Source organism: Nycticebus coucang, chromosome 2 (assembly GCF_027406575.1).
Source record: "Nycticebus coucang isolate mNycCou1 chromosome 2, mNycCou1.pri, whole genome shotgun sequence".
Classification (NCBI taxonomy): Eukaryota; Metazoa; Chordata; class Mammalia; order Primates; family Lorisidae; genus Nycticebus; species Nycticebus coucang.
Genome location: NC_069781.1, coordinates 3,474,284 through 3,483,448, shown reverse-complemented (window position 1 = coordinate 3,483,448; position 9,165 = coordinate 3,474,284). Strand labels below are relative to the sequence as shown.

Below are 9,165 nucleotides of genomic sequence, written 5' to 3'. Positions count from 1 at the left end.
GCTCCTTCTCGCTCTCTCTTTTTTTTTATTATGTTCCTTGGACCACATCCAGATGTTTCCTGCAACAACAACCCTCCAAAAATTTACAAAAAGAGAGGGAGAGTGCGCAGCTTCCTGCCTGCTGGGTGGAAGTGGGACGTGGCAGGGTGGGGGTGGCCACGTCTGCAGGCTGGGGCAGCAGCAGGCTTCAGGCAGGCCCTGGTCCCCTGCCCCTCACCTGGAGCCCTGGACACCACGAGGACCCAGCCATGAGGCCACAGGGCATTAGGGGTAGCCCCTCTCCCCAGGTGCTGAGGTCCTGGACCCCACTGTGTGCTGAGCAGAGACCATGGTCAGGAAGGAACAGGGTAAGACAGTCCAGACTGGGCTCTGGGCTCAGGCTGGCTGGGTGCCACTCCCAACTGTGCTGCTCACTCTCATGGCCTGGAGAGCCACATCTCCACACAGAACCACATTTCCATAGTGACAAAGGTGTTTCTTGGGAGCTTCAATTAAGATGAACCTCTGTTGAGTGCTGCCGTTCGGAGGCCTTAGCTGGGCCACCTCACCTAGAGGTAGGTGTGGCCTCCACGCACCAGAACTGACCAGGAGGCCACCCATGGGAGAAGCAGATGAACCTTCAAGGAGGCCCAGCATTGCCCCAGGCACAGGCAGGGAAGGGCATCCCAGGCGAAGGAAGCAGCCTCAGCCCAGGCCTGAAGGCTGGGCACACAGGCTGCGGGCACACAGGCTGCGGGCCTGGGGCACCTCCAGCATGCCGTGTACGAGGGGCTATGAGGTGGGGCTAGGTCACCAAACTGTGTCCCTCCTGCCTTCCCTGGACACCACCAAAGCCTAGGTGATGGAGCCATGTGGGCTTCTCCTAAGCTACAGGACAGAGACCCAGATACTATCTCCAGAAGCCCCACCCAGTCCCATCCAGCTCAGCACAAATCTGTTCCCTTGTCCCTACCCTGGGAGCTAGCAGAGGTGTCCTGTCGAGAGTCCACCAGGCTGTACCCCTCCACCATGCCCATCTCCCATGCTCAGAGGACTCAGAGCTGCGGTGAGGCAGAGGGGCCAGACCATGCCTGGGTGCCAGGTAAAGTCTCAGGTGGCAGAGCTGAGAAGTACATGGAGCTGGGACATGGACAGGTGGAAGGACGTGTCCACAATGTCAAGAAGGGCTGGAAAATGCCCAGCAGGTGCCCTGGAACTTGGGCCTCCTCTATGGCTTGTCTGAGAAACCAGCCCTGACTCATACCTCCCCCTCATACCTTTAGGAATTGTCAATAAAACACCAGCCCTGCAGTTCAGACGTCCCTAAGACCACCCCCAGGATCAGGGGCAAGCTGGGAGGACTCACAGAACTTGACCAAGCAGGGACACGTGAGGTTAGGCCTCAGCACGGGGAGAGGACACAGCTTCCGCCAGCAAGGTGCAGGTACAGAGCACAGAGCTCCAGAGAGTCCAGGCTCCAACTCCAGCTGTGCCCTCCCGTGAGTCAGTGCCCAGCGTTTGATTCTCCCAAAATGTATGTGTGCCAACTGGGGAGCCCATCTGGGCCTCAGGGGCCAGGGTCTTTACTGGGGATCAGTCCCGTAGACACACCTGGCTGCCACCAACACATTTCCTGATACAGCCTGGCCATGGCCCCACTGTAAATCACGTCACAGGACTGCTGTAAGCCCAGGACCCCTGCAGAGGCACTCTACCAGGCAGGACCCTCCAAGAAGTGGGTAGAGGTCAGGGGTCAGCACCCAGGAATTGGGTTGGGGATAGACTTTTCTTTCAAAGACATAGGGTGTAGACAGCCCAGACCCGCAGTATTAACCCTTTCCATCGCCATGGAGGTGGTCAGCCAAAGGAGCCCCAACTCGGGCAGGTGGGGGAAGGAGGTGGAACAACCAGGGACAGCACAGCCGGGACAGGTGGGAACCGTGTTCCCAGCGCAGGGGCTGGGGGCTGGAAGAGGGTCGTGATGTGCCCGCAGTCACAGAGCTGCCTGTGGTGGAGCCCTAACCCAGCCCAGGCTCACGTGCTGGCTCCTTCCACCCACTCGCTCAGCCTGCTTCAAAGGCTCCTGGCAGCTCTCTCCTGGGAAGTGTCAGGCTTTCTTCCTTTAACCTGAGGTAGAGTCTGGGTTTTGAGCGGAAGCCCTCTGGCAGTGGCCACATGCTGGGGCCTGCTCAAATCCTCCTCGGACCCCCAAGAAGAAGGAGAAAGGACCTCCTCAGAGCCGGGACTTGCAGCAAGTATCTGCAAGAGGGGAGGACAGTGCTTGGCCCAGTGGGCAGAAGCCCTACCTGGTCTACCTACCTAGGAACCCCAGGTAGCAGGCAGAGCTCAGGGACAGAGGCCCTCCTATGCCCCCACTGGGTGACATGAAGCCACAGAATATGGACTCAGAGCCACTGAGGCCACATGAAAGCAGAGGCCCCAAGAGAGTGGAAAGGGCACACCTGTGGTCACACTGAGATTGTAATGGGCCCACCCCAACCCTGGTCATCTATCCAGAGATGTCCCTGATGTGGGTTTCTTCTTTTGATTCTTGGTAGAAATATTAGGGAATATTCATGTCCATGGGTTTCTATGAAAACAGCAGCTGTCCAGGCCAGTCATTTGGGTAGCATATGACAGCCCTGCAGGGCAGCCCTTACCTCAACCTCAACATTGGGAAGAGCAGTTGCAGTTAGAATAGAGGAAGGCCACCCAAGCAGAGGCCAGATGGACATGTTATGTCACACACAAGTTTCAGGGACCCCCCACCAGCACTGCCTTCCTGGAACACACAGGTAAAGGTCCAGGGATGTCACAGACACAAGCACAGTGTCCTGCACAGCCTCAGTGATCTCAGAGTATCTTTATAAAACAGTTGGACCAGGTGACACAGTCCAACAGCCTGGCCAGTATAGCTCAACATTTGGGGCCTGCTCTGTGGGCAGGGTGCAGGCAGCCCTCAAGGGTCCCCACAAAAGGAAAGGAAAGCTGTGCTTCTATTTAGCTGAGCTGAGAAATTGGGTCCCTGGGCAGTCTTGAGGGATGCCATCTACAGGAGAGGCCAGTCAGCACAAGGGCTGCTCTGCCGGCCCTCAGCAAGCAGCAGGCCCTCCTTGCCCTGCCCCTCTAGCCCCTTGACCAGGTGTAGGACTCTGGCAGAGGCTTCAGATGCTGCCAAACCTCTAGACGTCAGTGTTTTCACTATAAGCTGGGGAAACATCACAACTTGCCCCAGGGGCAGAAACAAGACCACCTGAATGGTGGCACCTGGAAAGAGGTCAGGAAAGGCCCTGATCCCAGACACAGCTGGATCCAGGTGATAAATGGGCTTCCAGGAAATTGGAAGATTTTCTTCTCCCTAATTCGCACCTGAAGAACTGTTCAGCACTCAGGGCCCAGCTCCAGCGCTGCCTCTGCCAGGAAGCGTTCCAGGCTCTTCTCTCTAGGTTCCCCCTCCTCAGTGTTCCCACAGCACCATGAATATGGCCTCATCCTGGCATAGACCAGCTCACATTTGCTGCCTGAGAATGTTCTAGACCTCCACCATCCAATACACGAGCCATTTGCCTCACATGGTCTGGGAGAGCATGAAATGTAGCCTGTACAAATTAAAATGTGCCATAAAAGTAAAATACTCACCAAATCAAAGACCTGCTACCAAAACATGAATGTGAGTGTCTCCTTTATAAGTGTTACATTGATTGTATGAAGAAGTTATAATATTGTTTAGTATATTGAGTTAAATAAAATATTAAGTTTATTTTACCTGGTTTTAATGCGGCTACAGGAAATTTTTAACGATTTACGCGGCTCACACTGGATTTCTACTGAACAGACTGCTCACTCCCAGAGCCAGGCACAGAGCCTGGCCCACACAGTTTCCAGGCAGAGTTTACTAAATGAATAAATGGATAAACCAATGGACGGATGGCTGGGTGAGTGGGGGGGGGTATGGATGGATGAGGGTATAAGTGAGGAGTGGATACATGGTGGATGGGTGGATGGATGGGGGTAGGTGGTGGATTGGATGGGTGAGTAGATAGACAAATGGTGAATGGGTGGGTTGTGGACAGATGGTGGATGGATGGTGGATGGGTAGATGGGTGAGTGGGTGGATAAATGATGGATAGATGGGTGGTAGATGGAGAGTGGCTGGTAGATGGGGGGGGATGGTGGATGGGGGTGGATGGTGGATGGGTGAGTTGGTGGATAAATTATGGTTAGATGGGTAGTGGATGGGGGCAGGATGGTGGATGGGTGAGTTGGTGGATAAATTATGGTTAGATGGGTAGTGGATAGGGGGTGGATGGTGGATGGGTGAGTTGGTGGATAAATGATGGATAGATGGGTGGTGGATGGGGGATGGATGGGGGATGGGGGGTTGGATGGTGGTTGGGTGGATGGATGAATGGGTAGGTGGATGGATCCCTGCATGGATGGATAGGTAGGTGGGCGTGAGAATGACTGGGCACTCAGAGCCAGCACCATGACCATTGCTTTTGTATGCTGGTGATATACAGGCAGCTTGTGAACCTACTGAACCACAGCTCCAAACAGTCATGTGGCCATTCCTCATGTGCAGTCTTGGGGACCTGGAGGCAAAGATGGGGAGCTCCAACCAGTGAAGAGCCACGGAGCTTTGCAAACACACTCATTTGGAGGAAGGTGGGGACAGAATCTCGCTTTGCTGCCCTCGGTAGAGTGCCGTGGCATCACATCTCACAGCAACCTCCAACTCCTAGGCTTAGGCGATTCTCTTGCCTCAGCCTCCCAAGTAGCTGGGACTACAGGTGCCCACCACAACGCCCAGCTATTTTTCGTTGCAATTCTCATTGCTGTTTTAGCTGGCCGGGGCTGGGTTCGAACCTGCCACCCTCAGTATATGAGGCTGGCGCCCTACCCACTGAGCCATAGGCACCGCCTGAAAACACATTATTGACTGAGCCTAAAGGGCACCCCCCCAGCTCAGCAGTACAGGAAGGCTGCATGTAACCCTCCTCTCGGGTAATGCTCTGTGGCACAGAGCAGGGAGGGGGGAGAGGAGGCAATGCTGAGCAGGGCACCCGCTGCCCAGGATCCCCCACCCCTTCCCTCTGTGCTGTGCACACCTGCTTGCTCCTGCCCTGAGCCCTTGCACCTGCTGTACCCACCTGGACCCCCTTTCTGGATCTCCATGTGGCTGAACCACAGGCAGACCACTTGTATCCCCACAGAATTGCTGTGTTGAAATCCTCCCTCCAGGAGTCAGGAGGGGAACTTTGGGAAGTGATCACGTCATGAGGGCAGAGCCTCATGGGTGGGAAAAATGCCCAGGGAGCTCCCCTATCCCTCCTGCCATGTGAGGACACAGGGAAAAGCCGTCTGTGAACCAGGAGGCGGTTGCCCTGCTGGTACCTTGATCTTGGACTTCCAGCCCCCAGGACAGTGTGAATATGTGTCTGTCCTGTATGACTATCCAGTCTGCAGCACTTTGTTCTGGCAGCCCGAGCTGACCAGGCCAGGTTGGTTCCTTGTGGAGGCCCCCCTCCCCCTACCTGTGCTGTCTGGACTGGGCCTCCCTACCCACCCCTCTCTGTGCTCAGCCCTTCCCCACGCCTTGATATTGGGAAACACATAGCTGGGACCAAGGGCAAGACCCACCAGGCCCAAGGCTAGACACCCTGGCAGGTCCCTCTGCCCTCAGGAGACTCCCTCCCAGGCATTCTACAGGCTCTGGGGGAGTGGGGAGTGTTACATTGGGGTTCAAGGTGAACAGAATTTATAACCACTTCACCCAGGGCAAGGTCTGCCATGGAGGGATTCCCATGGAGGGACCTCCCCTGGCCCAGCCGTTGTGATGTCCAGGGCGCCCCACTTCATGCCCCTGCACCCCTCAGCAGCAGGCAAGGGCAGGACGTTCACTCACCCTAGCCCACCCCACACAACTCAGAGAAGTAGCCAGGAGGGAGGAGCACAGAGGCCCTGCCCGGGAATCGCCAGAGGGTCACACCATCCCTGTCCCTGTGACCCTGGGAGCTCCCTGTCCTTACTCGGCTGTGTGCAGAGCGGGAGGTGGGGAGAAGGCTCTGGAGGGAAGGGAGGACACTGCAGCTGAGAGGGACGCGGGGCTTGCGCGGGGCTTCCTGGATGCTTCCACTGCCCGTGGTCCCTCTAGGGTGACCCTTGGGCCTCAGGCGTGGGGACAGACTAAAGCAGGCATCTGCAAATCAAACAAAGGGCGGGCAAATGTGAGCAGGAGGGCCCAGGAGGCGGCCGCCAGGGAGACGGCAGGGTCCAGCCAATCAGTGCCCCCCACTCCCACCCCGCGGTGGAGCTGCACTGGGCAGGGCGACACTGCCCTCTGCTGGTGGATGGGGTGCTCACAGGGACCGGACGGGGCACCTCACAATGTATCCCCTAGTTGAGCGGTGCCTACAGCCCAGGCCGGCCCCTTTGGGGAAGGAAGCCCAATACCCTGATAACCACCCTTCCTCCAGGGAAGTGGCTTTGCTGTCGGGGAGGCAAATCATTTGCAGGGAATAAAAATTGCTCATGACATGCCTTTCCTTGAACATGACTTACCCAATCTACAGTCCACAGAATTCAGGGCCCAAAGATGGGCCTACAACCCTTCCCCACACAGCACTCGGGCCAGCCCCTGGTGCTCCAGAGCAACAGCTCAGAACAGCCCTTCTGTCCACCTTGCGCTGGCTCCTAACTCATTTATTTTGGGGTTTTTTTTTTTTTTGTAAATTATTTGCTTTTCTCTAATTACAGTATCTTTTAATTTTGTAATCTTTATAACTAGATCTTGTTTGTAATTAAAGTAATTTGTTTGAGGGACCACCCCAGCAGCCCGCCGGCGGTATCATGGCAACCCAGAATCCCCTCCCCAAGACTATGAAAGTGATGACGACTCTTATGAAGTGTTGGATTTAACTGACTATGCAACACCACTGGTGGAATCAAGTGTTTGGCCACAGTTCTGGACCAATGGTAGAAAAATACTCAGTAGCTACCTGGATTTTAATGGGTGGCGTGACTGGCTGGTGTGCAGGATTTTTGTTCCAGAAGGTTAGAAAGCTTGCAGCAATGGCAGTAGGTGGCGGCTTTCTTCTTCAGATTGCCAGTCACAGTGGCTATGTTCAGATCGACTGGAAAAGAGTTGAAAAAGATGTCAACAAAGCAAAAAGACAGATTAAGAAGCCAGCTAATAAAGCAGCACCTGAAATCAACAATATAATTGAAGAAGCCACAGAATTTATCAAACAGAACATCGTGATATCCAGTGGATTTGTGGGAGGCTTTTTGCTAGGCCTTGCATCTTAAGGACATGAATGTTCTACTGCGGTGGATTTGGTAATGAAAAGAGAAGTGGTGGCAACAAGGTGGGCTCCCAACAGTATGTGCTGCCAAGGTCTGCAGGGCAAGGAGAAACCAACTAGCTGGACGATACTAAACTTACAACTTAGCATTTTGCCATCTGAAGCTTGGCAAACTTGTCCCTGCTGTTAAACAACCTGTATGTTATGTGAAAATAGTATTCCTGAGTAAAACATAGCTTTCATCAGTTTTTAAAAATTCGTTTAGAAATTAACCTATAAAATATCACCATTGGGTATAGATATGAAGGGAAAAAAGTCTGTTGGATTGAAATATGATTCTCTTTTTATTTAAATAACATGTTCTTTATTGTGGTTTATGGTATAGTGCTGACTTTTTTTTAGTGCTAACTTTATTTTAGAAGATATGTTTGTAATAAATTGAATAACTATAAAGCCCTTTTGTGGAAAGCTTTAGAAATATTATAATTACTGAAAACTTAAACAGAATCTATTGATATAACTTTAAAAAAACGTAATTTGTTTGATGTGTCCAAAGTTCCCAGGATTTGTACTTACCAGCTCATCCCTGGGCCCTTCCCTGTTGATCTGCCCACACCTAGGATCCCTCTGTGACCTTGGGGCCCTCCATGACCCTCTGTGCCCTGCACAGCCCACACTCTGTTGACCCTGAGACCCACAGCCCAGGCGAGCCCCCCGGCTCCCGCATACACACACACCTCGGATTCTCGCAGACCCACACAACCATCACAGGTTCCATGCACAGCACCCACTACCAGCCCTCGGAGCCCAGAGAAAGAACCTCGCTAGAAAAGGGCACAGACTCTGGGAGCGGGACCTGGAGCACAGCCAGGCTTGCCCATTGGAGCTAAGCAGGCCTTGGCTCAGTTGGGCACCACAACCCAGGTGCTGGAAGTCATCCCATTTCATGATGCATACCCTGAGGCCCACTGGCAAGAGAGAGAAAGCTGAGTGGGAGACCCCAGAGCCCACATGAATGACCCTGGGCCCTAAGCTCCTGTCCAAAGCTGCTACCAAAACATTTGCCATGGCAGACTCCCTCAGGGGCCCTCTGCCCACCATCCAACCCCAGACACATGAGAGCTCAGCCCACAAACCTGCCTCTCTGTCAGGACAGCACCATCCTCCAGTGCCCTGGTCCTGGGCCCTTCTGACCCAGCACCTGCTGACCCAGAGCCTGGGGGGTATCTCATAAGACAGTACATGTCACAGCTAGAAAGGACACCATGGGTGTCAAGCCAGGCCCCAGCCTACCTGCAACCCTGGTGTGTTCACAGACACTGAGCCTGGAGGCCAGGCCGGGATCAACCAGGGGGACACCCTCTGTGCATCCAAGCGTAGCTCCACCTGCCCTCGTCCTGAGCTGCTCCTGCATCAGTAGAGCCCAGGCCTTTCAGACTGAGATATAAACACTGAACTGTGGTATACACATGCCACGGGAAGCTCCGTGGGAGGATCATGCCACACCAAACAGTGACCACGCCTGGGGAGACTGAGGCTAACCACAAACAACAGTGACAGCCAGCCAAGAAGGGCCAGGAGCCGCCCTGCCTGCACCCCTCAATCTGGAGGAACCCTAGGGCTGAGTCTAAGACCCTCCAGGCTCCCAGTCTGTCAGCATCCCCCTCCCACCAGCTATCATAGGAGCCTAGTTTCCAGCACTTTCCTCCCTCAGAGGGCTAAGTCCAGGCTGCCCCAGGTGGAGGTGAGGTTCCTGGGTGCTGGTCCCGCTGAGCTCGGGTCACTGTTGCTCATGCCCCTGCCTCAGTTTCCCAGATGTGACAGCTGTCAGAGAACGACCTGCAATGAGAGGTGTGTGTCGGTCAGGAAGACACGCAGCTTC

The 9,165-nt window shown here is 54.4% G+C and overlaps 1 pseudogene; it reads left to right on the top strand.

Moving 5' to 3' along the window:
* The first annotated feature begins 1,826 nt into the window (after nt 1-1,826).
* LOC128575344 (FUN14 domain-containing protein 1-like) lies at nt 1,827-7,287 on the top strand (annotated as a pseudogene).
* The last annotated feature ends 1,878 nt before the right edge of the window (nt 7,288-9,165 follow it).